At 37.5% G+C, this 25,203-nt stretch overlaps 1 protein-coding gene across 4 annotated transcripts in view; it reads right to left on the bottom strand.

Annotated features, from left to right (window-relative positions):
* Positions 1–22,708, bottom strand: part of CSDE1 (cold shock domain containing E1) — a 54,856-nt gene extending 32,148 nt beyond the window's left edge. For all 4 annotated transcript variants that reach the window (XM_051992947.1, XM_051992948.1, XM_051992949.1 and 1 more), the window contains exons 1-2: positions 22,600–22,708; positions 6,280–6,687 (exon numbers count right to left, since the gene is read on the bottom strand). The gene's annotated coding sequence lies outside the window, so the exon portion shown is untranslated. The remainder of the gene's footprint in view (positions 1–6,279; positions 6,688–22,599) is intronic.
* Positions 22,709–25,203: the final 2,495 nt, after the last annotated feature.

Raw genomic sequence — 25,203 nt, 5'->3', positions numbered from 1 at the left:
TTTCTCATAGAAAATTCTAATATCTTCATCTCTTTAACTTTCCTCTTCCTATCTCTTTTGCTTCCACACTTCAAAAATTATCCTCTCTCCATCACATGGAAGGCAGAGGTGATTCAACCTAAATTTAGACCTCTCCTTTTCTAGTTTCCTCCTCCTACTCCAGCAGCATCCTCCCCAGAATTCCAGAGATAAGGCATTTATAAGAGCTGTAGAAGAATTCTTACACGGAAGCCAGACTATGGAGATTGAGGTGATTATATATAATCTAGGCTGCCCCTCAACCAGACCCAGGCTCTTTCACTCAGGTTAATTTCTAACTTTCTCTGAGTGTCTCCACACTTTCACCCTAATGCCACTTCTTTTTTTTTTTTTTTGGGGGGGGGAGGAGGGAAGGGGATAAAGGGGCTATAAAAGATGAAATCAACATTACAATAGCTTCTATGAAAGGTTGTGGGTCAACTACACAAACCAGTCTTCACAGTGCTTTACCAAAGCATTTTTCCTGGCCACCACTCCCCAGATATGTGAAGTTTTTCCCCAATTAAAAGCAAACTTCTTTTCCCCCAAGGCTTAGTATTTGTGTGTTTTGTTTTCTTAATTCATTCATTCCCTCTTAGGACTTCAGTTCCCCCCAATAATAAAATTAATTTGGTAGAGCTAGATAGTCCCTTCCAACTACATTTTTTCTAGTCATCCAAGACACTAAAGCTAATAGTCAATCTAACCGACACCCTTCTGGGGAGGGCACAGCCATTACCTCTCTTAATGATCTCTCCCAGAATACGTGCTCCTTCCCATTGTCCTAGGGCAGGTGGTCCCAATTTGTAAAATGCCTTCTGCTGTTTCTTTGAACCTATCCAGTGGTCCCATTGCTCCCTTTCATTAGCAAACTTCTAGAAAGTTATCAACACCAGGTGTCTCTCTCGTTTCATTACCTACTTAGCAGACCATAAACCTTATTGTAAGGATTGCAGAGCTTATCTAAAATAATCTACTACACACACACACACAAATGGCCTTCCCAAAGTCAAATGATTTCTCCATAATCTCATGCAAAAGGTTCACTATTGTAAGGCTACCAAAACTGCTGTAAATCAGTGACCTAATTGTCGAATACAATACATACCCTTCCACCACCCCAAATTGTCCTCCTGACTAGATACTCCCCAATTTTAGGGGAGTTTCATATTCTCTTTTCCTCCACCTTCAAGTATCTTCTAAATATCTTACTTCAACTAGGACCCTAAACTCAGTAAGTCCCATTTATAATCTTCCTTTTCCCAATTCCACCTCTGTTGTAAAGTGGGTGAGAATGCAGTTCAAATACAATCTCAAGATACTTACTATTAACATGGTTAAGTGACTTACAGATTAGTCTTAGTTTTACATTAGTTCATTTTACTCTTCTGCTATAGATACATTAACCTAACAAACTGGAATATTCTCTGCTCTCAAACAAATTAGGCTTTCAAACTAGGCTTTATTCTCAGTCTCCAATATCTAGGATGACCTTTTTCTTCATTTTTACCATTTTTGGAGGCCATTTCAAATGCTGCATCCTCAAAGACGTTATCCCTATGAATGGCAATGATTTTTCTCAAATCTAATAATAGTCTATTTGGCAACTTTAATATACTTAAGTAACAATCCGTATATACCTGTGTTGCTTTTATGTTTTTTTTTTTTAAATAAACCTTAAGACCTCTAAACTATTTTATTCATTGTTTAGCAATGTTCTGCACAAAATTAATTCTTTTTAATATTGTATTTTAAGTTACAATTGTGTTTAAAAATCTAAATAAAGGACCTTTAAGTCCTGTTAAATCATACCTTGCTGGCTTTAGCCTCACTTACAGCCTGAAGTAACTTGGAATGTCTGATATTTACCACCTCCTTCTCTCAATCTTATTTTAAACATATTTTTATCACTTTAGATAAAAAGGACAGCTTAAGAATTACCTCATAGTATAATAGGTAAAATTTCCATTCAGGCCAACACAATTTCTTTGCAATGATATTTAGACAGGGTTGTTCAACTATTTATCTGCAAAGTGACCTTAATTATATTATCAACCCATACCATTCCAACCCATATCCATCCATCTTCTGTCCGAGATCGCTAGTCTTCATCCAGTACTTGGGCAAGATTAAGATATACAACCTTCTACTACATTCCTCTGATTGCCTGATAGCAATATATTATTATTATTATTATTTTTTGCTGAGGCAATTGGAGGTAAGTGACTTGCCCAGGGTTACACAGTTAGGAAGTGTTAAGTATCTGAGGCCGGACTTGAACTCAGATCCTCCTGACTTCAGGACTGGTGCTCTATCCATTGTGCCTTCTAGCTGTAGCAATACTTTAAAAAGAAAATAAGTTTACTAATCAATGATGAATTTTTCAATGAACTTATGTTTGTTCCCAATGATCCCTTACTCTTTTGAACCGTTTTTCTAATTTCTAATCATCTCCTATTTCCCAAATCGAATGGCCTTTTCACAACCTCAATCTTTCTTGATCACTTCAGCAGTCTTTGACACTGTTGATAATCCTTTTCTCCTGGGTTTTTTCTCACTAGGCTTTTGTGACACTGCTGTTTCCTGGCTTTCTTTCTACCTATATGATTGCTCCTTCAAGTCATACCTACTAATCCTAGGTGTCTCAACAAGGTTGTTCTGAGGTTTCTTTTCTATATTTCACTTGAGAATTTCATCATATTCTATGGCTTCAATAATCTTTCTGCAGACAGATTTTTCAGATCTACATGTCCAACCTCTCCCCTCATTTCCTGATTTGCACTTCCAACAGCCTTTTAGATCTCAATATGCCTATAGCTCACATTTCTTAAAATTCATTTAAACTTTAAAAATACAATTCATTATCAATTCTCCTAAACTCTCTCCTTTGCAACTCCCCAGTTACTGTAGAGGACACAGCTATCCTAGTTGGGCTTATTATAATCTTAGTGTCATCTTCAATTTTTTTCACCCTCACTCCAAACATCCAATCAGTTTCCATGTATTCATTTATTTTTTTACTTTCCCAACATTTCCTTGGAAATATTCTATTCTCTCCACTCACATTGCTGTCACCATGATGTAAGCCTTCACTTCAGTCCTATAGACTACTGAATGTTCTCTAGGCCTCAAGTCTCTTTCCCACTCCAATTCATTCTTCACAAGTTGAAAGCACCTTTTTGAAGTGCAGATCTAACTAACCCTGTAACCCTCTTACTCAAACACTAGGGAGTTCCTATTATTTCCAGGGTCAAATATAAAATCGTGCTTTGATTTTAAAACCCTTTAGAACCTGGTGCTCACCCACCTTTCTTGTCCTCTTATACTTTATTTCATCTTTCAAGCCCTCTACACTGATACATACTGACCTTGCTGTTCCTTCAATACATCATTTTTTCCTTCAAACCAGGCTTCTTTTCCACCAGCTGTTCTCCACACCTGAGATACTCTTCTTTACCTCTGCCTCTTGGTTTCAAGCAAAGTATTTTCCAGTGTCTTCCCTCATTACCCAAAGCATTTTTGCTTCGAGATTAGCTCCCATTTACACTGTATGTCATATGTATATTTGTTTGCATACTATATCCTCCACGAATAACTTTTTGAAAATAGACATTGTTTTTGTTTTTGTATCAATAGCCCGTGGCACAGTTCCTGGCATATGCTAAGCATGTAATAAATGCTCATTGACTAATATAGTGTGTCTCAAAGATAACCAATAATGATTCCATAATCCTATCTCTAAGTTCTTAATATAATATTTCTGGGCCTCAGAACTCAAGTAGTCATGGGATTTCTAACTATTTTCATTCCTATCTTAGACTTCCAATATTTTAATAAAATTTTGGCTTTGTATGGCATTGAAAATTTTTTTTTCTCTTTGGTGATACACAATAGGAATGGATTTACTCTACTTATTATCTGGCTTGGAACATTATACTGTTTTGCCAAATTACCAAGTCTGTGCCTATCTTGTTTTCCTGACACCATTTAAAGAAAAAATATGATTCCATTTTTATTTATCTTTTTTCCCCAAAGCAGTGGCAAACTTTGAATTTTAGCCTTCCTCAAATTCTTGTATTCTTCCTTCCTTTTATTTCTCATTTAACTTTTAATATATGATTTTTTTATAAAATGTCTCTATTAATAACAATTATTTGAGCTTTTTTAGGCAGTTTTCTTTTTTCAGATTCCCCCAGATCCCTTCTTTAAAGTATCATTACAGCTCTACAGGTATTTAAAAAGGAACTGAAAGCAACTAATGAGATTATATGTAGTCCATCCCCCTTCTTTAGAAACATGGAAAATGAAACTCACCCAGATAGACTAAATGACTTGTCCAAGGTAACACAAGTAGTAAGCAAGGAACTGAAATTCAATCCCAGGTCCTCTAATTCAAAATCCAGTACTCTTTCCACTTAACCACACAGTCCCCACCTCTCCTTTCCATAGCTTGGTGCAATCTATATACTATGTAATATTTTAGTTTCTAATTTCTCCTGTCCAACCTCTGGAAGTGAAAAAGCAACAAAACTAGGTAACTTCAAATAAAATTTAAGTAAAAAATTTAAATAGCATTTTTTTTTTATGGTTACAGATAAGTCAAATGTAGGTTGAAAAAAAAAAGCAAAAATAAGTAAATGGTAACTGACAATTTCAAATAATTCAAAGATAGTCATTCTCTCTCGATTTTTTTTTCTGAGCTCCTTAAAGGAGTCATTTCTCATATCACATCATTTTCAGACTCCTTATTACACCTTACTATCTACTCTTATGTTCTCTTAAATTTTGGCACCAATATTCCTCTTTAAAACATAGCATCTAAAATGGTACCAATTCTACAGTCACATTTTTATTTTGCTCTTGCAAACTACCCTCAAAAAATCATTAACATTTAATAAGCTACAGACCAATGAGGCCAATTTATCCACAGAAAAACTGTCAACATGTCCTTTAAATGAGGTTGAGGGGAATGCCATCATAATGTGTTGATATAGTAGTATGTGTAGTAAGCCAGAACTCTGGAAAGGATACTTGAATCAAAGACAGCAAGGTGCTTATAGTTAAGCACCTATGCAGTGTGATTGATGGGATAATAGTTCTCCAGTTAAACATATATTTAATCTGAATCGCTCCAGTTGGCATATACTTAGTGTAATATGGTGATGTAATAATGCTCTACAGTTGGCACATGCTCAGTTACTGAGGTTTTTAAAGGCTGAGAGAACTGGTTATTGGGAGTCTCAGACACAAAGACGACTCTGGATTCCATCTTTGACTAGCCTCATGGTGGTTCTCCTGCCTTCATCATTTCTCCCATCCAGAGATCCTCCAGAAAGCTAGCCCAGACATTACAGTATGGTTTAGATAAATAAAAGAGGCATGAAAGGACTGCCCAGAGAAACAGTCCTCACTAGATGTAAATAAAGAACCTAGATTGGGGATAGGAAGGCACTGTGGCAGTAGAAACAACCTAGATACTAACATTTTCATAAAAAGGTAAAAAATTTATCAAGATGTGTCAAGATAAAAAGTAACCTACAAAACAGTGCAAATGTCTTTGAAATATATAAAATCTACATCTTTCTTGGGGAGCACATTTTAGAACCAGAATATTAAGCAAGGTAAACATCAATCACCTCAGCATTTACAGATCAGATTTGATGCCATCTTCAAGTTCCTTTGCATCAAATTTAAGGTGTCAAGTGAATCTGTCCTTTAAATCAATGTCCTTATCATTGTTTCTGTGCTTCTAAACAAGTAGACCTTTCAAAAAATTCAGGTCATCCAAGTACCCATAAGCAGATAAACCTGAATCTATTATGAAGACTAAAAAGTGACCCCTCTCCAGATACCCCAAGTTCTTTAATATAAAGTGAATTAGCAGCAATAATAACAAAATGAGATTTTGCTCTTGAGAGACAAATGCATCCAAAGATGTTTGTCTGCATTAATACTAAAAATGCCATATATCTATTACAGTTGTAGCCAGAAATGTTCTAACTTCAATTAAAACTGATGGGGGAAGAAATCCAGAGTATTCAGCATAGGCAAAGTTACAATAAAATAGCCAAGAGTTGATCAAAGCCACCAAGCTTCACAAAAATTCTGGAAGGAGATATTTTTAAAATATAGATGACCAGATAAAGGCTCAATGTCATTAGAAGACAATTCTGAGTAGTTTATTTAGTACTGAATAATTTTCAAAATTTGCATTGAAATTGCTATTTGGAAGATCAATTTAAGTGCTCTTTATGAACTTACCTCGCAGTGATAATCAAATATTGCACTTTCAGTAGTATTTGCTGATTCTTCTTTTTCAGCACACGTTTCAAAGGATGAAAATTTCTAGTATATTTTTTAAAAAAAAGAGAGAGAGCGAGAGGAAATGATCTACCAAGCTAATAAGAGATCCGACTGCTGCTGCAGCGGGCAATCAATCTCACAGTACAGCACTGAAGAAAAACAAAGACTACTAGCAGCGTTGGGAAGTGCTCTTGTGAAGCTGTTGAGTAGGCACAAACTTCTTGTTTCAGATCAAGTGTTGTGTCTTCAGCTTAAGTTTACTCTTCTTTGGTCTTGTTGGTTGTTACAAACGAGGCGTGTTCCTTGCCTGATCTGAACTTGAAGCAGCAGTTTCAGGTGGTAAAGTCTGTTCTGTTACACTTCATACTGGGGAAGAAAAGAAATAAAAGCAAGAGAATCAGAACAGCAAAAATGGATAAAGCTCCCATCTACACTAGACTGAGGTAACTTGGAAACAAATTCTTGATATTATCTGGATGTTTCTCCAGATAAACAATTCTCTTTAGAATTTCAAACAATATATAATAAATCATCTCTGGGATTCTGAAATCAGGATTTGAACTTCATGTGGTACAAGTCCGTGCTCTCCAACACCATTTTAGATGCCACTAAGAATAAAAAAACAAAGTAATCTTCCATCTTCAGGACTTTCAACTTTTATGAAATAAGGAACAGTGTAAAACACAGAGGATCTGAAAAGAAGCAAAAGACAGTCCCTGCCCTCAAGGATCTTACAATCTAATAAGGGAGACAACATGCAAACAAATACATAAAAATGCAAATTATATACAGGATGAGTAGGAAATAATTAACAGAGGAAAGGCATCAGAATTAAGAAGAATTGAAGAAAGCATCCAATAAAAGCATAAAGTAAGCTAGGGAGGTGAGGTGGAGTGAAAAGGGAACATTTCAGGCACAGGGGAAGAACCAGAAAGAATGGCCACATGATTAAGATGTGCCAGGCCTGCAGTTAGGAAGACTTTTGACTTTATCTTTTTGAGTCCAATTCTGTCCTCAGACATTTACTAGATACATGACCCAAGTTACAACCCAGTTTTCCTCAATTTCCTCATCTGTAAAAAGAGGTGGAAAAGGAAATGGCAAACTTTTCCATTATCACTGTCAAGAAAACGCTAATTGGAGTCCCAAGGAGTTGGACTTGATTGAAATGACAATCAACAATGGATTTAGAGCAAGGGTTCTCAAACTACTGCCTGTGGGCCAGATGTGGCAGCTGAGGACATTTATCCCCCTCACCCAGGGCTATGAAGTTTTTTTATTTAAAGGCCCACAAAATAAAGTTTTTGTTTTTATGATAGTCCGGCCCTCCAACAGTCTGAGAGACAGTGAATTGGCCTCCTATTTACAAAGTTTGAGGACCCCTGATTTACAGGAAGGAAATGACGGTAGGAAACTAGTCTAGTCAATTAACAAGCATTTATTAAGTGTTTACCATGTGACAATTTCTGTATTGAATGTTGGGGGAGATAACTTACAAAATGTCAAAAACTTCAAGATATAAAGAATTTAAATGCAAAGTAATCTCAAATAGAAAGGACTACCAGTGAGAGTCAGAGAAATGGAGGAAGGAACAGGAAGGACATCTGGTTGGACTTGGGCTAAGTTTTGAAGGAAGCCAAGAGATGGAGGTGAGGAGAGAAAGCATCCAGTGAAAAAAAGCAGAGTTGAGAGAGGAACTGTTGTCCTTGAAGAAGAGTAAGGCCAATGTTGCAAAACACAAAAGCAAAATGAGTACTACAGCTTAGTATTCCATAAATCTAAAGATCTCCACTATTGGCTTAAGACAAAAATTGCAAAGCAGTCTGGAAGACAAGGTATAGACAAATATCTCCTATCTTATGCAAAAATAAGTTCCAAATGGATATATGACTGGAAGAGTAACATCAGAAATAGATTAGAGAAACAAATTAGAAATTATTTAAGGAGGCAGCTAGGTGGCGCAGTGGATTGAAGCACTAGTCCTGAAGTCAAGAGGACCAGCGTTCAAATCCAGCCTCAGACACTTAACACTTCCTAGCTGTGTGACCCTGGGCAAGTCACTTAACCCCAACTGCCTCAGCAAAAAACAAAACAAAACAAAACAAAAAAACAAAACAAAACAAAACAAAACAAACAAACAAAAAAAAACCCAATTATTTAGTGCATAATCGATTCTAGGTACTTGTGTCAAAATATGACTATATGAGTGATAGAGAGAACCACAAAAAATAGAATGGACAACTGATTATATAAAATTTCAAGATTATTTGCACAAACCCAATGTAGCTAAATTAGAAAAGCAGGTAAATGAACTGATCCCTATGGCCAGTCCACCAAAGTGTTTCTGCCTTTGTATTTTAAAATAAAACTCCCTTTAATTTTTTTCTTCTAGAATCTTGCCCCTTTTATCAGGATGAAGGCCCCCAAATATAAATTTTCCCTTTAATCAATTTGTGGAGCTCAAGTAAGATTTTTTTTTTGGGAGGGAAGGGGGGAGAAAGAATCACTTAACTCTGTTTGTGGCAGTTCCTAATCTGTAAAAAGAGCAGGAGAAGGAAATAGGAAACTACTCCAGTAGCCAAGAAAAGAGTTTGACAATACAGAAAACAATGCTACAACAAATGTTTTCACCTCCCCCAATAAATTTGATTACAAAATTAAACTAGTAGGATTTTAAATAATTCCAGGTACATTTCCCTCCCCCTTAATTCAATCATTAGATAAAGGCACTTAAGTAGAAATTTAACAATTGACTGTAAACAAGGCAGTTTTCTTAGATTTGGTGTAAATAATTATGCTAAAGGTCTTTAATTTAATTTAACCTTTAAAGGTAAAAATTTAATCATCCTTTCTTTTTCCCCCACTTTTGTTCTACTAGTAGGGTAAACATTTTTAAAAACATCCAGGTGAAACCAAGTTAAGAAAACAAAGGAATTGATCAGCACCTGAGGTGATTTTAAAGGATCAAAAAATTTTATGAAAAGGTTAAAGGACTACCATGAATCTTGTGAAATGAACAAAATGATAATCGGCTCAAAAATCAAGCTTTTTACTATTATCATTATATGAAATGATACCATGATATGCTATGCTATAAGATTATAAATCCAGATTTATTTTGTTTGGCATTTATTCTGAAATTGAATTATAATGTGGTCTCTAAATTTAAAGTATGTTACATTCTTCTATTAGGATAATTGTGGCAAAACAGAATTCAATGCAAAATACATTTGCTATCTGGCATCAAGACGATATGCTAGAAAATACACTGACCAAGAAAACTTGAGGTAAAATTCAGTCTTAGAAATCTATTAGCTGTGATCCATGTGCTCACTTTTCCTCATTTGAAAAACAGGATCATGGAAAAGCATTATAAATATTAGTAAACGTGAGTATTCTATATTAGTCTTGAATGTAAATCAATATGAAAGGCCAAAAGTGATAAAATGAACGATTTTCTATGTAAGGTAATTTGAAAAGGCACTCTACTGAATCGATGTCATCTGACTGGTAATAAGTGTGTTTTACTGTTTTAAATAAATGTTAGCTTTTAAATTGAGATTGACAGTAACTCGCTATGGGAAGAAAAGTTAATCCTCTATACTGAAACATATTTAACATATATAGTACTCCTTGCCATCTAGGGGAGGGAGTGAGAGAGGGAGGGGAAAAATCGGAACAGAAGTGAGTGCAAGAGATAATGTTGTAAAAAATTACCCTGGCATGGGTTCTGTCAATAAAAAAAGTTATTATAAAAAATAAAAAAGAAAAGTTAATCCTCAACACTGAAGTTTTCTGGGCCTTTCTACTTGGGGCAAAGTCAGCCTTGTTGACCATGTGTGGTAAAATCCTGAAGTACTAAAGTTTGCAGGGAAATTATAACTTTGCTTATGGTGAAGAGTGAGTTTCATTTGAGTTTTAGCTATCACTTATGAAAAGTATAAAACTATCTGTTAATAAAAAGTACTCTGAAGTTATATCTTTGAACCGAGTAACATTAGAATTTAGATTCAAAGACATATTTTTTATTTTAGGATTAGACTATATAGTTCGATTTGCTATTTTGGGGATCTATAGCAACCAGAAATTTCTAGGGGTTTTGAGCCAACTTTTATGTGTTCACTATGAAATGTGAAACTCTAGAATGATCATTATCTTATAAATGAAAGAAATGAAATGTCTCTATTTGCTCATTGTCAACTGTTAAGAAAACATAAGAAAATGGCTAATATTCTAGCCCTAAACTGTGAACAATGTAAAATTTTGATCTTTAGAGATGAAAAATTGACTATAATATTATTCTGCTGTTTTGATTTCAGGTATAATTAACAGGATTGCCATTTTTCTAACAGTACACTATTCAAAGGGAATGTTAAGTGAAAATATGGTCTGAGAATTGCTTAATCTCCCTATCTCATGCCCCCAGAACCAATGACTTCGTGAGGTGAAGACAATCTTTGAGGGAACTGAATTTAAAGAAACAGACATATATGAAGTCAAGCCTGACAAAGTCATCAATCAGCATCTCTCTTTTTAAGAGAGAAAATCAAGACAACTGGCATGGCCAGGATGTGTAGTACATGACTCTGGTGTCTTGCACACCTGACTCTAGGTGTTCCACAGTGCCTGTTTCAGTTGCCTTCATGGTACTGGAACAAACTGTTTTCACCTGCCCATTCTGGGAAGAGTAGTCATCCTCCTAACTGACCAACAGGCTTGAGGCCTGTCTATTTTCAACCTGGCTTAGCCTGTTTGCTGAGGCAGTTTAATAATGGTGTGGCCACCAAGCATATTCTAAGAGCTCCTTGGATGAAGAGGCAAGAGTTGAATGAAAAGTGGACACTAAAAGTGGATGAGGAGCTCAGAAAAGCACTTAGAGCAAGCCTTATACTAATTTTTTTGTGCACAGGACTCTCAGTGAGGACTAGATATTCTGAGGGGGAGCCTATCCACTCATGGAAAGAAACTATATTGGAGAGGAGAGAATAGATGAAAGTAGGGTCCTACCAAATGAATAGCCATAGAATAACTATATTGAATTACCAAAGAAAGTCCATAGGCTACAGAAATGTTGGGAGAGGGCAGAATTTTTCATGTGCTAAATAAAATATCTGGGTTTTCTCTTGTATGTTCTCATGGGCATGATGTGCTGTTACATTTATACTGCCTTTTTTGGTGCAAAGAACTGAACCCCAAGCCAACTTTCACATTTACAGGCAAGTGACTGGGATGTGACAGTTGAAGACAGAGGGACTGATCTGGGTCTAACTGTGGGGCTGCATTGGGTGAACAGTCAGCACCATAATTTTGGGGGGACAGGGAATTAATATATATGTGCTGAGTCAATGATCCTATTCTTCTAGACTTATTTGTCTTCAGGTATGCTCTCATTCCCTTACTTTTTCCAGTCACTGGATAGCCAGCAATCAGCTGTTCATCCTCCATTCCCCCACCAACTCTAATTTTATCTCTTTATGGCACTCTTCAGAGGCAATGGGCCCATCCCCCAAGGACTAGTTCTCTTGTGTCCAGATAGCCAAGGCATTTTTGTCTTGATTTAAAAAAAAAAAATTCCTTTTAGTTTTTAATAAAAAGAAAATCAGATTAACTGGAGAATAAACATTTGTATTATGTTTATACATAATAAACATTTTGAGGAAAAGGTAATTTCTCAAGGGGAAAAAAAATACAACCTATTAATAGCCAAATGAAAAATATCTTCTAAATCACTAATTAGAAAAATGCAAATTAAAGCAAGTGGGGAAAAAAAAAAGCAAAAGGACAAATGTTATAAGGGATTGGGAAAACAGGACTTTAATGCACTGGCAGGGGAACTGTGTAATTTCATAAGCTGGACCCTTTATACCTTTGCCCAGCAATAGCATTCATTATGAGGTCCAAATCAATATAATCAAAAGATTCAAGAGAAAAAAGATTCATATGTACAAAAACAATTTACAGCAACTCTCTTGCAATGGCAAAAAAAAAAAAAAAACTAATGTGGTGCCCAGCAAATAAAAAATGGCTGAACAAATCATAGTATCTGAATATGATGATAAACTCCTGAGCTGTGAGAAAGCATAAAGTGACTGGTTTCAGAGAAACCTGGAAAGACTTGTATGAACTGATACTAAATGAAGAAATAGAACCAGGAGAACAAGTTACACAACACTGTAAAAACAAACAACTTCAAAAAAATCTGAGTGACCAACCAGGATTCCAGAGTACATGCTACCCACCTACCTCCTTCCTGACAGGGAGGTGATGCACTCAGGATGCAGACCGAGATGTATTTTTTTGGAAATGTGTTTTGCTTAACTATACACATTATTTATTACAAGGGTTTTTGTTGTTGTTTTCAGTGGGAGGAGGGAGTCTAGAAGGGCAGGAGAAAAGGTGGGTTTTTAATAGGAAACAATTTAATTATAAGATCAATGTTGATGAATCATATAGACAATATATCAATGAGTCTCAAGTGTAAGAAAACTGGAAAGATAGGAAGGGGCCAGCTTTAGAAGCCAAAAAGATTTTATGTTTGATCCTGGAGGTAAGAAAAAGCAAAGTTTCCTAGAGGAAAGAGGCTTGGTAGACAGGGTTAGAAATGCATTATTTTAATCAATCTATCAATGAGAAATAGTGCTTGTTTTCCAATGGAGAGGAGCTAATACATATTAATGATAAAAATATTCCTATACCATGCTTATACAAATTAATTAATTTTTAAAATGGGATAAACGATTTATGATCCAATCCAAGTGCTACTTCATAACAAGTGGCAGTAATGTAAAAAAGGAAACAACTTTGAAAAACTTCTGAATTCTGAACACAGTGACCAATCACTTGGTCAATTATCAAAAGAATGATAAAGCATACTATCCAACTCTAGGAAGGTGATTAAAGCAGTTGGTCTCAAGGTTTTGGTCTTTAGAAACCTTTTATATGCTATACTCTTTAAATGACTGAGGACCCTTCACCAGAGAGCGTTTATTATTTCTGTAGGTTATCTCTATTGATATATGCCACATTAGAAATCAGAACTTAACATCATTATAGTTTAATGTAGTAGATCCTAGGGAACATTTTGGGAACTACTAGGTAAGAGTACATTATAAGACATGTGTTTTCAGATAAAGCAAATTTCTTGATTTGTTTTGACTGAAAGGAGGAGTAATAGGAGTTTGTAAGAAATCAAAGTGGTACAGAAAGAAATAAAGGAACAAAAGCCTCAACAAAACATTTTTATAAAAACAGAAGGAATTGATGATGGGGACACAGACAAGCAGAATAGTTTGCTACTACCCAGGTATAATAATACACATGCTTAAAAACTGACATCAAAGTTGAACAACAAAATTTTGAGTCTGGATTAACTGAGAAATATACTGCCAATGAAATGAATGGAGAGGGCAGCTAGGTAGCAGTAGATAGAGCACTATCCCTTTAGTCAGGAGGATCCGAGTTTAAATTTGGCCTCCGACACTTAACATTTCCTAGCTGTGTGACCCTAGGCAAGACACTTAACCCCAATTGCCTAAAAAAAAAAAAAAAAAAAAAAAAAAAAAGAAATGAATGGGGATTTGACAACAGTAAGAAAAGAGAGTGAGTTTGGAATTAAACTAGAGGACTGAGGGAGGAGCGTAGTGTACCTGACAAGAATACTAGATTCGCCCAGACAGACTGATGAGAATCCTTCATTTGTCATTTACTAGCTATAAAATTTGAGGCAAATGATATTACTTCTAAGACTCATTTCCTCACTTGTAAAATAAGTACAAGACACCAAGTACTAACCAATAAAGAACTGTGTAAATAAGAGAATTTTTTCATTTCCCCCCTAGACTACACTCTCTGTACCTCTCCTATTCCAAACCAGCCTTTATACTACCATCAGCAAGTTTTCATACAGACAAATAAGGTCATTTTTTTTCCCTGCTAAAATATCTTTAGTGGCTATAGGGCAGAATATAACTTGCTGAGAAAAATAATTGATTTGCCCTAGCATTCACTCTCCTTGATAATCTGGCACCACCTTCCTATCTAACCAAATGAGATATTACATGTAAAGTGCATGTAAATCGTAATGTGCTCTCACTCTATGTGTGTATGTATGTGTGTGTGGGTAGAAATATACACACACAGACACATACACAAGTATGTATATATGTAATGTATAATATCCTCCTTCTTCCAATCTATATACTTGGACATACTGTGACCAAATTGAGTACTTCTCTGCTTTTTGAATTTTCCTATTTTCTCCCAATTCCAATCCTTTGTTCACAATATTCTTTTTATCTGGGATATTTGGCTTCCAACAATGACTTCCTACCCTTTGTTTAAAGCCCAATTGAAATGTCACTCTTTTTTGAAGTTATCTTGGTATAGAACACTATTTTATAACTAGCTTGTATAATTAGATGTTTATTAGTTGCCAGTGGCTTACTCTTGAATGCTGCTAAATTTCATGACCATATTGGAGTTTTCTATCTTTTTTCAATTTCTAGGCACAATGCCCTGCCCAAAGGTGGTATTTAATTCTTGTAATCTGCCGACATACACTATATGTATTCTTAAGGAAGCTAACTTCAGTTCTTTACAGTCCCTGCTAGTCCAAACAGTTTTATTCAGGGATGGCTTTCCTTCTCCCTGAAATACATATCACAGTCCAATACAACTCAATGCTATTTCTACTTTACCCTTTCTTAGTCTTATCTCAAAAGTGAAAGGGAAAAAAAATTTCTTTGTAATATTTGGCATTATCTGAAAATGTTACATCCTATTCTGTAGCATAGTTGAGCATAACATTAATCCTCTGGAATTGGATTTAGTCAGAATTCAAGTCTTTCAGAGCTGTTTTCCTTATAATAAAAAATGATTTTCCTAATCTGGCTCACTTTGCTTTGAATCAGTTCTTGTAAGTCTTCTCAACTTCTCTTTGGTATTTTCTTTCTTTTTTCATTCCTTTTTGAGAATAGATTTTCCGTTAGAAAACACGTTGAAGGCATTCCTCATTATATAAATGAGGAAACAGATCCAAAGTTTATGTAATTTATTCAAAATTATATAGCAAATAAATGACAGGACTTGGATTTGACCACAGATATGTAGACTCCAAATAATATCATGTATATCACACCCACTATGTGCCAGGCACTGTGTTAAGCACTTTATAAATATCTCTTTGAACCCCACAATAATCTCAAGTGAAGAGCTATTATCATCTCATTTTACAGATGAGGAAACTGAGGCCGAGTTAAGTGCCTTGTCGAAGACTTCACATCTATTAAATGTTTCAAGTTATATTTGAATTCAGGTCTTCCTGACTTTAGGCAAAGTCTAACCACTGTCCCATTTGGCTGCCTTTAGAACAACCAATGCTCTTTTCACTGTAACTTTTCACTATAAAAATCATCCATGTCCAATTCACATAGAGCTTCTCCCCTCCACTGAACTATCAACGCTCATTTTCTGTATCACATTTTGATATTAAATTATATGATGCTTTGCAATTTTAATTAATCACATCATGTTGACATTTTGTCTCCTTAGTCAAATGCCAAGCTCCTGAAAAGCAAGGCTCCTATTTCTTTCCATCCTTTTTAACTCCACATTGTACAATACAGTTATATATACTTGGCAAGTATTTATTATATTCCTTTAAAAAACAAGGAAAGACACAAATTTAGTATTTGTGGACATGGTACTTTTCTTGATATAAAGAAGCTCTCTTCCTTAGGTTCAAGCATTCATAGAGTGGCTTGCTCTCTGACCTTCATTCAAATTTTAAAATAACATCTCAGAGCTTACTTTATTTAAATGTTATAAATGTGAACTTCCCATCTTTTAAGAGTTTGTCATTAACTTTTTCTATATAATATCTTCAGTATCTAATAAGATCAACTTAATATTTTTTTTATCCAATATTTTCATGTTGACAGAACTTTTATTTAGGAATCAAAGGCATTCAAAATTGCTCTGTGGTAAGAGAACCTATTTAACAAAAAAAAATTTGAAGAATCTCATATTCTGTTTAACAAGATATGGGCTACATAAAAAGTGCCCAGGAATCGATTCTGTTCAACATTTTTGGAGGCAGGAGAAGCAATCAGGATTAAGTGACTTATCCAGGGTCATACAGCTAAATAAATGTCTGAGGTCACATTTGAAGTCAGGTCTTCCTGACTCCAGGGTCAATGCTCTACGAGTCTTCTCTAAACATTTTTATTATTTATTTGAACAAAAGCCTATGCAGCATGTTTTTCATATTTGAAAATAATGTAACAGAACTGGAATAAACCTTGAAAATCATTTAGTCTAACAGAGTAGATGAGGAAACTGAGGTTCAGAGACAGGGAAATGTTATCCTGAGGAGCATGAGGAAGCCAAAAACCCAGTATGGGTCTTCTAAATCCAATGCTATTTCTAATACACTCAACGGTGTATTGACAGAGGTTAAGATCCTGAATGATAAATAAGCTATAATAATGGGGGAGGGGGAGGCATTGAATAAGATGACATTTAATATGAATAAATGCAAAATATCAGTTGCACAAATACTGGCACAGCTACAGAAAAACCACCTGAAGGTTTTAAAGGACTGCAAACTCGAGTCAACAATGTTATATGACAGGCAAAGCAGCAAACATGTCTACATGAACTAGCTGAAAGATCTAGGGGTGTTTATCTTACAAAAGATTTAGGAAAGACTGAACAGCTGTCTTCAAGGGTATAGAGGGAAAAAAATCTTACAAAACAGGACTGGCCAGAAGAGAATATGCATCCTCCCTCAAGATCTCGGTAGCACAGAATTCGAAACTGAAGAAATCTTAGCACTCAACTAGGCCAATATTGTAATTTTACAGAATAGGAACTGAGGCATGGAGACATTAAGTGTCTGATCTAAAATCTGATGTGTAATAAAAGAGCAGAGAGAGGATTTGAAAGCAGTCCACTCATTTCAACTCTAGCACTCTTTCCCTGTAATAACGGATGTACCTCTGAAAGGAGCTAAATATCTTAAAACCTGAACTCTGCTTGTTAGTGAATGTTGTTTAAAAAAAAGAAAGGAAAAAAAAAGGGGGGGAGCAGTAATCCAGGTTTAGTATGGATTAGAATGGTGATCTGTTTAACTGTAACCCTAAAACATGCAACAGCTAAGGCCAAGACTATAAAATAGAAAATAACAACTGATAGCCTGTTAAAATCTTGAATAACCTGAACTTGGCTAACTCAATTTGGGGTGGTGTTATTTGAAAATTTTCCAAACAGAAATAAAAGACCTGAAACCCAAGGGCAGGATTAATACAGAACCAATCTTGGGCATTAGTGAAACTTGTTTTGTCTCACTAAAAATTCACTAAGCAGTACATTTACTAATTTTTACCAAGGGAATGGTTTAATGTTTTATAGCATCTTCATATGAGAATTTCTTTGGCATTTGTCTTTACTGGATATATATTTATGCCAATATAATATCAACCTTCATCTGCCACAACTATTTTTTGTTTTCAGTATTGTTTTATAAAACTAGTGTGGGGCTCCGGACTTCAACAGTGACTGAACATAAACCTACACAAACACTATGAAACAAATAAGAGAAAGACTATGTACTTGAAAAATGTTTTAGTAGCATTATGAGCTTATCTATATATCCTAGCTATCAACCCATTTTTCTTCTCATTAAAAAAAGATATTCTGAAAACTATCTCAAAAAACTTTCCCCACTATTATCACTTTTTAAAGAAATTACAAGTTAAACTATTTGAATCAAAGCAAGATATATAGAAATATTTTGTCTTTAAAAAGATGACTAATTCTACTTTCTTATTAAGCATAACCCCAGTTAATTTAACCTTACTATTTGGAGACTATTCTGATCATTTGTACAGTAATCACTTAGGGAGAATTAATCAATCAGTCTATAATCCTTTCTGGCCTTAAGACAGAAAGTTGGACCTCCTTACTTCCAGCCCCCTTCATTGATTGGAGGAAAAATCAAGGAGGAAGATGCAAATAGATAATTATTTCATCTAGTTTAGGAATTTGAATTTAGCCAAACAATAGGCCAACAATCCAATTAAATGAAACATATCACCCAGGCTATAAAGGCCTCTCACACTTTGTTCAGACAAAAGAAGTTCACAAAAGTAAAAAGATACCTTGAGGAGGATGAGATGATAACACCACTGATGGAACAGTTAACTGAAAAGGCTTTCCATCCCCACTCCAAATTTTTGAGAATAATGATACTTGCTATGAACACTTCAATTGTTGATTTTAGAAAGGCTCCTTTCACCCCAATGAAAAAATACTCCTTACAAATTAAGTGGAGAGAAAAGAATTACAGTCAAAAAGCAAGATGGAATGATCAATTAAAACTGGATTTGGAAAATCAGATAAGGAATTCAAATCTCAAATCTATCACCCAATTATAAATTATCTGAGCAGGTCACATGATAATAGGATTTACATATTATTTTAAGGTTTACAATATACTTCACATATTAACTCATGTGATCCTTATAAAACCCTGTGAAGTAGATGCAATTATTTCCATTGTATTAAAGATGGGATAATGAAGTTTTACTAAGTTAACTGACTTGCCCAAGGTCACCCAGCTACTCATCTAGGGTTGTGTCTTAACTCCAGTTTTCCTGACTAAGTCCATTTCTGCTGTGCTGCCTAGCTGTCTCTAGACACACTGACTTAGCTCTCAAAAAACCCAAAAAACCTTTTGATTACTATTAGCTAATTTCATATAAAAAACAAGTTTTTTCTTTTTAAACTGGCTACTTATTTGAAGATGTTATGACATGTAGAATGAATAGATGACAAAACGATGTTTTTTCAAACTCAACTCTTGAGAGATCGCAAAATGACAGTAACATATATATGTGTGTATGTAAGTATATATGTAAAATAAAATTTCATTTGGCAAACTTCAAAGACCTTAACAAATTTTATTCAAGCCTCACAACAACCTAGTGATATAGATGCCATTATTGCCATTTTACAGTTGAGAAAACTGAGGCTGGATGAAGTGATTTATCCATGAGTCTTAGAGGAATGCTCAGTGTCATCAGTGTCAGAGAGATAGGAACTGAATCCAAAGTCTTCTTAACACCAAGGTCAGCACTATCCATTACACCCCACATATACTCTCTGAAAGCAGCAGTAGCTTCAAGCACTAAGTTCACTAGTAGTTTTAGAAAGATTCCATTATATTATTCTTGAAACAGTTAAAAAAAAATACAAGAAATATTGAACTGTGAGAGATAGCATGATGTAGTAGGGAAAAAAATAACTGAATTCCAGGTTCAGGAGACCTGGAATTGTATCCTGTCCTAAATACTTATTAGATGTATGGCTCTGAACAAGTCTATTTACTGAAACTTCTGTTTCCTCACTTATAAAATGTGAATTACTCACATTATCTCTCTCAGAGGAGCAAATAAGGTCCTGTCAGTAAAGCAGCTTTTAAATCTTTAAGACTCACAAACTTAACATGAAAAAAGTAAACTGAGAATTGGCATACTAATCTTTTATACAGGAATGAAAAAAAATTGGGTAAAAAGACTGAGTCAGTAGAATCAAAGAAGCAAGTACACAAATAACCAACATTTGTTGTACAGGCTATGAATGTAAACCTAAGTGTGTTGTGGAAGAAATTTTTGGTCACAGATCAGAATTTTTTAAAAACAATATATCAACAGTAAATTCACATTTGAACACAAAGATCGATATTTCTTAGGTAAAAAGGACATCATATCCCTCAAATGACAGTTAATTTACAATATTCTTAATTTAAGACTCCTTAAGAAATATATAGAGCCCTGGAAATTTCTAAGAATACTTCAAGATAGGTGAACAAGAACTAGGGGAATAAAAGTCAGTTAAGTAGAAATAGGAGGAAAGTGAAATAACAAGGAGGGAGAAATTGTTTAGCCTTATTCTGATCAGTATAACAAGATGGGAATTTCTATTAAAAAAAAAAAAGGAACAAGCTGAATATAAAATGTATCTCACGGGAGAAATTTCGCCTCTTACTAGAAAGCAAGCACTACTAAAGTCAGTTCACTTGACTAAGCACTCATGTGTGAGAGAACATTAAGGGAATCAGGAAACCTTAAGAGATGGTAAATGAGCTGGGCATATAGAGGAAATCTTTCAAAAAGGATTATTCTCTATGAACTTAGGTCCCTCCAATTTGGTGGACTTTGATTTCTTATAAAAGGTATCTCATACCATTGTTCTTAACCAACTTTTAAGTGAAGATAGGAAAAAGAAGTAGATAATGAACTTTTAAAAATGTGCTTTAAAAAGTGTTCTTAAATACGCATATTCAAAACTTTCAAAAAATAAAACATAAGCAAAAGAATACATCCAAAGAGTTTTTTTCTCTATCTCAGTTTACTCACTCAAAATTATGTGCAGTTATGGCTTAGAGCTTTTTTGGATGGTAGTTTGGACAAAGTGAAATAAAACCAAGGTAATTTTTTCTTTCCTCTGGATAAAATGTAGCTGCACCTTTAAAATATACCGTTTAGAGGCCAAACAGTTGAAGAAAAGGAAACCTATCGTCTGGGTTTCACTCAGATACTTTACTTTTCAACTCAGTTGCTATAAATATCCATCCTAAAGCTAAGTGTTCAGAGCAGCTGCATAACCAAATACTGTGACACTAACATGCATTTCTGTAAAGGCTCAAAGAAAACAAAAAGAAAACATAGCTAGGGGGATGGGGGGAGTTTTTCGGATGTGGGGATATTTAAATCTTTGATTAGTTCCTAAGGACACAATTACTGCATTTTTCAGTATTTTATGGACAGTTTGTCCATCTTCTAGAATATGTGTGTGTGTGTGTACACGCACGCACGCTCGCCCTCGCAGGCGCTGATGAACAAAGTTTTACTACAGGGTACTATCTGAAGTAGAGGGCGTCATTCACAAGTAATAAGACCAGTATTTAGGAGGTCCCATTTCTACCTATTTTTCCCCAACAATTTCCATTCAGAACAACTTAAGAAACATCTAAAGCTCTCTGAATAAACACTTACATCGGTCACATGCTATCGTTTCTTTACGTGCACTCCCCAGACCCTATTTAAGTGGGGACAAAGTCTTTTAGAGACACTTTGTTACAAATTAGTTGCCAGAGATTGGCCCGGGCTAAGTTTGCAGAGAATGGGAAAGTGAATTAAAGAACCTCTCGGAGTACTGCCCAAGCCTAAGAAATGTTTTGCTAGTTTGGCCAATATCCGCGTTCTAGCAAGGAAAACTACAAACACAAGAAACCAAGGCTCGGGACGATTTCCTGCTAAGAGGAGCACTAGGGGAGGGGCCCTCCGAACGCCGCCTGCCCCCGCGGAGCTCCAAGCTCTGAGAGACTCAGCTGCGGGAAGAATGACGAAGCTAGGCCGCTCTTGCACAATATGGGCCGCATTCTTGCACCACCACAGCCGCCGCCAACCCTAAACCCCAAGTGGGGAGAATGCAGAAGCGCCCCCCGCACAGCTGACAGGGGCGGGGGCCACGTGCCGTGGAGTTCCGGTGGGCCTGCCTAGGCCCCAGCCAAACCCGGGAAGTGCTCCGGAGGAACGGGAGGCATTTCCCCTTAAGCCACCCCAGTTCACTGCAGGAGGGTGAGGGGTGGTAGAGGCTCCCTCACTCGGGCGGGGGCTCCACCGCCACACAAAGGGAAGGCACCAGCGCCGCACTGCGCTCTGGGATTCGTAGTTTGGTCCCCGGGTGGGTACAAAGCCGGGAACGGCTAAGCCGGATCCGGTCCGGTCCCGGGCCCCATTTCAGCTGCCGCTGCCGCTCCCAGTCACACACAAAGGACCGCGCCGCTCCTCCCGCCCCTACCCGCCGGGACTTGTAGTTCCAGTTCTTAGGGCAGGCCGCAGAGGGGGGTGGCAGCTGGACTACAGTTCCCAGCAGTCTCTGCGTCCGAGCCCCGCACCCTCTGCCTCCATCTTGGCTGCGGTCGGAGCCTCCATCTTCACCCCCCACCCCCACTTTTGCCGCCCCCTCCCCCCGCCCGACCCTACCTCCCTAGCCGCAGCTCCCCAGCTCGGTGCGTGGTCCAGGCGGTTGGGCTCCGAGCGGGTGGCAAAGCCTAGACACCGAGCTCAGAGAAACGGGAGGTACCTCCCCCCTTACAACTCTGAGGGGTACCCCATTCTCGACCCAGTAGTCCCTCCCTTGAGTCGTAGTTTGGTCCTCTGTCCGTAGCCCGGTACTCTCCCACTCCCACCTGGGTCCCGAGGTCATACTCACCCCAACAGCTCAGCGCCCCCTCTCCAGCGCCGCCATAAGCAGCACGGCCCGGTACGTAGGAATAAATCTCGCTCCTCTCGCGAGAGTAGCGAGCTACGAGCGCGTGCACGGGGAGGTGGAGAGCCTTCATGCTACGCTTGCGCAAAGAAGCCAAAAGACGCCCATTTGTCTGTCTGTTTGCCCATAGTTAAGATGGCTGCGACGGACCTTCCCTTTCCTTCCCTCCCCTTCCCTCCCACGTGCTGTAGGAAGTCACCTCTTGTTTACTCAATTCGCAGGGATGCTTCAAGGGGCCTTTCGGCTTTCCTAGTCATCGCCTGCTTCGTCACGTGTAAGGCTGAGAGATTAGGGGTAAAGCCTTGGGCACGCCAGTTCCCCGGCGGATCCGGGAGGTCAGTATGGAAAGCTCTGGCATCTGCGCCGGGCCCCAGCGGCCGCGGCCGCTACCTCCGCCACCCCAGGGTGAGCTAGGAGACCTTCTGTCCGCAGCCCATTTGTTCTCCCTGAGGGTTCGGTACCGTTCTGTTCACCTGGTTCGACCCGGTCAATTCAGGCCGGGAAGGACTGACTTAAGGATATATTGGTGGCCTTGGTGAGTAAGACCAGCCCCCATCAGCGGCTTGAGATATATAGTTTAGCCAGGAAAAGTTTATTTACAAAAAGGTTCCTCCCTGGAGAAATCAAAGGAAAATGAAAAGGCAGCCGCGAGTGCCATTCACTGAATCGACCATGCGTCGCCAAACTGCGGGTCATCGCATACTATTGGGAGGCAGGGGCGTACCTCTCTACCGCAGACGCGGAAATGTAGTGTTTTAAGAACCGAGACCAAGAAGTTTTCTTAGAGTTTGGCCAGGGGTCCAACAGGTGTGTTACTGAGAAGCGATTTAAGGTAAAGGGGAAAAAAACAGCTATAAACACAGCAGATCGTAAGTGACTCAGGAAATCGGGCTTGTTCTATAATTTCCTTTCCTGTCTCCCAAAATCACGTTTGGAAAAAAACAAAAAACAAATAGCAGAACCCAATGTGAACAAACTTAAAGCAAGTTAGGCGGGTACTAATAATGCCCGTGGCAAATGTTACACTATGGTTATTTAACTTTCAAACAAGCCCGATGAGAATTCATTCTGCTGTCTATCCGATATTCACAATTTAAACATCAGAATTCAATCTGAGACCCGACTCTTATCCCCAACCTACTAGGAGAGCCTCTCCCTTGGTGAAGTACACACTTTTGACAGTTCTGCTTAGTACTGGGATAACGCAGCGCGTGCCTGAGTACATGTTTTTTTTGGGGGGGAGGGGGGTAGAAGGGGAGAGGGACGGGATACTTCATTGGCCAGCCACCGGGGATACAAAACCCAGAGGCAAGGAACTTACATTCTAAACGGGCCTCGGAGACCCCAGGCACAGAAACCCCCTGAAAACAAGCTGTGTGCAAGATAAACCGCAGATCATCACCCGAAGCAAGGCTGCATAGTTAAGGGCAGAAAGTGGGATTTTGGCTAGGACTCCAAGGGGGTCAGGGAAATTCGGAGGACCTAGGAGAAGAGAGAAAGAATTGTAGGGATGGGGGAGAGCCTGGAAAAAATGCCAAGTGCCAAGAGATGGAATATCTTTTACATAGAGCAGTAGGGAAGCCAGTGTCTGAGGTTTATGTGTGCACATACTTATCTATACACACATTTATATACATACATATCTATGCAGAGTAATGTAAAGATGAAAAATACAAATGAGTTAAAATATCAAGTAGTTTAGGAGGATCTGTGCTAGCAGCTTGGAAGAGGTGCAAGAAAATTTCTGGTAGAACGTGATATTTGAGGTGCATTTTTAAAAGGATTCCATAATGCAGAGATGAGGATAGTGTATGCAGTCCTAGGGAACAAGTCAATGCAATGCTGAAACCAAGTGTTATATATGAGGAAAAGAAAGAAAGCTAGTTTGGCTCTATCACATTGCAAAGAGAGGCTAAGGGAACCTTTAAAGCCCAACAGGAGCCTAGAGACAATAAAGGGAGGGTGACAAAGTTAGATCTTTACTTAAGAGCAAATGACTGGTGGCAAAGGGGAAGATGTCCCGAAGGAGGGAGATTTTCCAGCCAAGAAGATTAGGGAGGGGGCTGGTGCAATAATCCAGGGAACAGCTGATGAGGATGGTAGCCATGTAACTAGAAAGGTCAGGATCAAGAGGGAGAAAGGGCAAGACTGAATGTAAGACATGAATTGGATATGTATGGTAAGGAGGGAGGTAATCAAGGATCATGCTGAGGCTGTGAACCTGGAAAACTAAAAGAATGGTGGTGCTTTTGACAAAAATAAGTTTGGAAGAGAGCTGAGATTTTTTGGGCAAAGATAGATTCTGTTTTGTACATACTAAGAATGAGAAGTATCTGGGACATGAGCTTGAAACTTCAATGTGCAGAATGTAAACATTATTTCAAAGCAGCTATTTTGGTCCCTTTGTGGAGGCCTTAAATGGAGAACTTCACTTCAGATAGGTCTAATTCTGGACATTCTCATCTTACGTTACACAGTACAGAGACAACTGCCTTGGGCTCTTCCATTAGAAACAAGGTCATGTGAAGCAGGGCTAAAAGTAGAATC

Source organism: Antechinus flavipes, chromosome 4, assembly GCF_016432865.1.
Source record: "Antechinus flavipes isolate AdamAnt ecotype Samford, QLD, Australia chromosome 4, AdamAnt_v2, whole genome shotgun sequence".
Taxonomy (NCBI): domain Eukaryota; kingdom Metazoa; phylum Chordata; class Mammalia; order Dasyuromorphia; family Dasyuridae; genus Antechinus; species Antechinus flavipes.
The sequence above is the reverse complement of the archived record's forward strand: the minus strand, read 5'-3'. Positions and strand labels throughout refer to the sequence as shown.